At 28.7% G+C, this 6,000-nt stretch overlaps 1 long non-coding RNA gene across 1 annotated transcript; it reads left to right on the top strand.

Annotated features, from left to right (window-relative positions):
• The first annotated feature begins 920 nt into the window (after positions 1–920).
• On the top strand, positions 921–3,238 carry LOC109811177 (uncharacterized). The gene is made up of 2 exons (XR_002240821.3): positions 921–2,718; positions 2,823–3,238. It is a non-coding gene; the product is annotated as an uncharacterized LOC109811177 (long non-coding RNA).
• Positions 3,239–6,000: the final 2,762 nt, after the last annotated feature.

Raw genomic sequence — 6,000 nt, 5'->3', positions numbered from 1 at the left:
CCTTATGCACAGGCTGCGGAGTGGATGTGAGGTATTGTGGGAATTAGATTTTCGACCCTCTGCTACGAGCATGGCTCGTTTAATTTATAGACAAAGATTTGGGAAAGGTAACTGTTTCTGACGTGCCCCGGAAGTGCATAACCGTTCTAAACTTCCACCTCGACCTCGTGGCTTATTCCCGGGCACGTCTTTGGATAACTCTTGGAACTGATCATTAACTTCCCCAAACCGTTCTGCAGCCTTTGACACTTATCCCATGATTGACTTCAACCGCTCTTAAATCGTGTCTCCTTTAAGTTCTTCATTCTGAGAGGTTGCGAAGTGTGTTCGTGTATGTCCGGATTCTTGGAATTTCGAGTAACCAACGAAAAATATACTACTCGAGTGTTTCCTGATTTTTCTTGTACTTTGAGAGGTTGCGAGGCTGTGAGCCTTTCTCTTGAGCAGCGTCCTTCCTAGTTCAATAATTTCGAGAGTTTCTCGAAAAGTGTCTTCGTGTCCTTCCTGGTACAATGATTTCGAGAGTTTCTCGAAAAGTGTCTTCGTGTCCTTCCTGGTACAATGATTTCGAGAGTTTCACGAAAAGTGTCTTCGTGTCCTTCCTCAGAAACTTCTTTGTCATTTTCCGATCACCTAGGATTTAAAGCACCTCTGTATTTCGAGTGCCTCCGAATTCATTTTTCGGTACCAACAAAAAGGTAGCATTTTGTCATAATCATATTCTAAATTGTTTCCATCTCTATCTTAGTTATAGGTCATAATCATATTCTAAATTGTTTCCATCTTTATATTAGTTATAGAATAAATTGTATGAAAAGAGAAATATTTATTAACTGTAGAATAAATTATATTTGAAATTAAATATTTATTTTATTAGTGCTTATTATTTATGAAAAAAATCAATTATTAAGAGTCTAAGTGAGTATAAGTAACTCGAAAATTTAAATTAACTCAAACTGGTCCAATAAATTTGGATTGAATTTTTTTTATGTTTGGATCAAATCCAATTTAACTTAATCAAAACATTGAACTTTATGGATTTGATTACATTTTTGTATTCTTTGACATGTGACATAACTTGATTGAATAATAATAATAAATAAATAAATAATAACAAAATAATAATAATAATAATAAATTAGTGTAATTATTATTCAAGACAATACTCTTTGTTACTATTATTTAGTAACGATTATTGTGTTTTTTGAGTTGATAACATTGTAATAATACAAAATATTCATTTTAAATTTTATTTTGTATTAATATTTGATTGTTTGAGTTGATAACAATATTGTTAATCAACAAATTTATTTTAAAATTTAGTTTACATCATCATTTATTTTATTGTTTAACAATATTATATTTACAATAAAATATCAAATAATTTAAATCTATTATAAAATATTTAATTTTCTATAAAAAATAAATAAATTTAATTATATTAGTCCAATTGATCTAATCTAATTAAATTTATTTATGATTGAATTGGATTGGATTATACAAAATATATATATATATATATAGACCTCACCTAATCTAACACATAAAAATTCGATCCAATCAAATACTGAATTCATTAAAATTCGGTCCAACTCAACACGCATGCACCTGTATTAGTTATTACTGTTCACAATAAATCTTTTTGATAATTTCATGTATTTCACATGTCTCCTAGCATTGTCATTCATTGTTCTTGGTAACTTAATTTTACCGACTGAAGGTAGTATTTAACTGGATGCTTTTTTTTTTTCTTTTCTTTTCTTTCAATTATTGCAAAGCACGCCCGCCACTTCGAAGTAGAGCAGTAGTAGTATATATAACCCCCAACACACTCTTACTACTAACTTTTATCCTATTTTTATTCTTCCTTTTTTTAATTATATTACATATTTATTTATCACTTTTTTACTTTTTTATTTTATTTTTCTTTCTATCTCTTTCCCCCCGTGTCCTAATTCACCTTAAAATGGAGTGAAAGTAAATGATAGTAGAAAGAGATGTAGTTTATGACAGGAAAAGAAAAGCAAGTGTTGACTAATAGGAGTACGAGAAACATGCAAAATGAAAGGGAGTGCATAGAAATTAGAAACAAGTAATGCAGAAAAGATGCAAACATGGCACGGCCACTGTCAAACACGGCACATCGTTGCCTTATTCCTTTCTACACTTTTCTTTCATGTATGACACGTTTTCTGTTTCTCTCGATATCCAAAAACAGAGACAGGCAAGTAATCCTATAAATAACAAAAATTCCAGCTATTAATTATTCAGAGGGGAGAATTTCGAAGTTGGAACCTTTCTTTTCTTGCTCATTTGTTTTGTTTTTGGGTTCATTACTTGTGGTTCTCCCTGCCTTTTCGTTCCTCTCAATATTTTCCCACCATTGATATGACCGTTTATTTTTTCTTTTTAAAAGGGGAAAACTTTTTTGTTATTCTTTTTTTAGAGAATTGGATTACCGGCTGCATTAAATAATTCCCTCTTCCCCTTCCAAGGTTCACACCTTCATTTTGTACCTTATCTCTATAAATTCCCCAGCCACCATTCCTTCAACTCACAAACTCTCACACTTTCTCTTTCTTTCCTTAACATTAAGCAAATATGAACAAGATCACAGCCCTGTTCTTCATGGCTCTGTTCCTCCTCTGCATGATCACCCACTCCGCACGCCTTGAACCAGCCTTTCAAGAGGAATCTTTGGAGTCCACAAAACTTGAGGTTGGTCTTGTTTTTATTGCTCTTGTTAATTAGCTTTTGCACCTTTTTCCTATTCTTAGTGAATATGTTTCTGATGATGATCCATATATCGGTCATACGTCTAGGATATTGATGAAAGCTGTGAAGGCATTAAAGAAGATGAATGCTTGATGAGGAGGACACTTGCCGCACACATCGATTATATTTATACGCAGAAGCAAAACCCTTGAAAGAATTTTCTCTCTTCTTCTTTTCATGGTTGTTTGGTGTTTTACTATATTAGGCGCTAGTACCATGCTTATTTGGCTAAGGCCTCAAATGCTCTTTCCTCTCTTTTATGCTTATGTATAGCATATTTATATTTATATCACTGCTATATATCATGAAATTATAATAAATATATTTGATAGTTGTGTAACCAGTTATCCTCACCTTAAGAATTATTCTTCTCTTCCTTTGTTAATAGTTGTGTAATTAGATGTTCATGAACCATTTGTGTCTCACAAGAGAATGAAATGCGATATTATGTTTCAGATTTTCACAGCCACGACTGATCTATGTTACAACTATTTCTTGGTTTTTGAATTAGTAAACTAGGACTCAGCTCACTAAACACAACCTGCATAGAGCTGTTTTTTTTATGAATAAATTCCTTGTACATCTTTGAAGGAAACACAAAATAGAAGAGAGTAGTTAGGCAACATTAGCACAAATATTACCTCGGATCCATTGAGTCCACTAGATTTATGCTAAATGATTTCCTTAATCGCAGAATTATGATAAATAAATTAGTAAATTACTGTGGATCTTTTGAGAGGTCGATAACAAGACCCTAATTCTTTTTCTTAACAATTAAGTTGTGAAAGTAACAATAACTTCGAATTTAATACAAACTATTACTCTTCTTTTCTCTGCTCTGCTTCGAGTATTGAATGTATGAGTAATCAATAACTTCGAGTGGGGAAGAGTGATCATATTAGTAGACAGTTGAGGTTGAAGATATAACTGTATATGTTATTTGACTTGGGGAGATAGAGGTGCCTCGAAGAAATAAACTGCCCTACTAGTGTAGTATTAGAATTTACAAGCTTTAACTTGCCATAATTCCTCAATAATTATGCTGCTGCTGGCCTAAAGAAATATAGGCATACAACAGGAGAGAATCCTTTCCGTGACCAAGAAAGTAACGATAATTTTTTATGAAATTTGTCTATTTTTATCCCAACATGATGGTCCACGGTATATATGAAATATTTTTATATTTACATTCAAATTCTATTATCATTTGCCTGAATGAATTTAACTTCATATGTTTTAGAAGATAAAATGGATTTTAATAATTTGTTAGAGAAATAACGTTTGAAATTTTCATAATTGTCCTATTGCTTATCACTAGTTTAAAAATTATTATACATATTTTGTCATAATTTTGATGATTAATTTTTAATTAATAATTATAACAATAATTTACCAATTTGAAGATTACTCGTACCTTTTTTTTTTTTTTTTAATGTTCAATGACGATGAGAAGAATCTAACTTGATTTCTCACACATTTACTTTAAAATCTCCATCACTAAAATCAATTTTAATAGTCAAATTTATCATCACTTTAAAAAAAATTATTATAAAGAATTTCCTCTTTATAATCACATTATTCATTTTATGAAGAAAAAAAATTACAAAGATTGGTTGGAATCACATGGTGTCAGACCATATAATAATTTATCCTCTTACTTTTCATAACATACCACATTATTGCTATATAGTACTTTATTTATTTCAAATTTGTACACATATCTACTATTCATAGGCCAGTATATTTTGTTTAAAGTGTCCTCATTCAATAATAAATAAATATGTATTATTTTTTTTCTTCTAAATTATAAGAAATATAGGCTCAACTCAAGACATTTCTCCCTCTATTCTCTATTGTAAGTAAAACAAAATTAATTTCATAAATGTTAAGAAATTGATTAATTACATTAAATTTTTATTAATCTCAATATTTTTTCTAAATTACTTTTGTTATATATGTTCAAAAATGTAATACAACTAGAGGATCATGCATTAAAGGAAGAATATTTTGTGAAGAATATCATTAAATAAAATAAAAGTATGTAAAATATGCTTATTTTTGAGAGAGAAAATAAATGTGATTTGTGTTGCTTAAAACAGGAAAAAGAGGGAGTAATTGTTAATATTTTTTGTTCTATTATTTTTTTTTGTAAAATTTATTAACAATTCACCTACTCGTTCCCATTTGAATTGTTGCATTTATAAGTCTATTAACGATATAAGTCACATTCACCTATAATATAAAAAAATCTTGAGTTAGATGTTTTATCATTAAATGTAACCTTTACTTAAACGATTTATTTCAAAGGATATTTTCAAATAAAATTTAATTTTAGTTATGACACGATTAATTAAAATTAAGTAACTCAACTACTTGTCTTGATGAACATGAATTAGTGTTTATTTCTTATAAAAATGATCTTAAAGGATATTTAAACAAAAAAAAATCTTATAAAAATGATCTTAAAGAATATTTAAACAAAAAAAAAAAGATTTTTTTTGTTAAATATAGGTAAATTTTAACTATTTTTGTCTTATTTAATAATATGTTTCTTAAAATATCTCTTCTTTAATGCATGACTTTTCCGCTATACTACTTCTTTTAATATTTATAACAAGGACAATATTAAAAAAAAAATTATTTGATTAGTAAAATTTAATATATATAACTAATTTTCTTAAAATTAGTGTTTCTTTTACTTATAATAGAGAACTGATGGGTAACTTATTATAAAATACTTATACAAATGTGGAAAGAAAAAATAATGATACTTAATGTGAGTAAAACATCGATAGTTTTGGTTCGGTGTTAGTATTAATTAAAATTATTTTTATATAAATTAAAATAATTATTTTAAACAAAAATATTTTTAAGAATTATTATTCAATAAAAATGTTTTTAGGAGTTTTTTTTATGAGAATAATTTTATAAAATTTTGCTTAATCTTCTATCTCTTTTAATCTACTTTTTTCATTTTTTTTATTTCTAAATTAAATTTAATATTTTTAAAAAATCTTAACCAGCCATTCGGCCCATGTGAGAAAGGGTGGCACGAGTTTCTGTCTCTTGACCTGTGGTGTAATGTTAATATACCACGGGAGATTTTTGTCCTCGTGATCCATTGAAGCATTCAGCGTATTCTACTATTTAATCCAAGTTTCCCTCAAGAAGGCTTAGAGCTGTCTTTTTTAGTTAATTGGTGATCACGGGTGAACTTTCCATCAT

The sequence above is a fragment of the Cajanus cajan genome, chromosome 11 (assembly GCF_000230855.2).
Source record: "Cajanus cajan strain Asha chromosome 11, NIPB_CcT2T_4, whole genome shotgun sequence".
Taxonomy (NCBI): Eukaryota; Viridiplantae; Streptophyta; class Magnoliopsida; order Fabales; family Fabaceae; genus Cajanus; species Cajanus cajan.
Note: the sequence above shows the minus strand (reverse complement) of the source record. Positions and strands in the feature narration are given on the sequence as shown.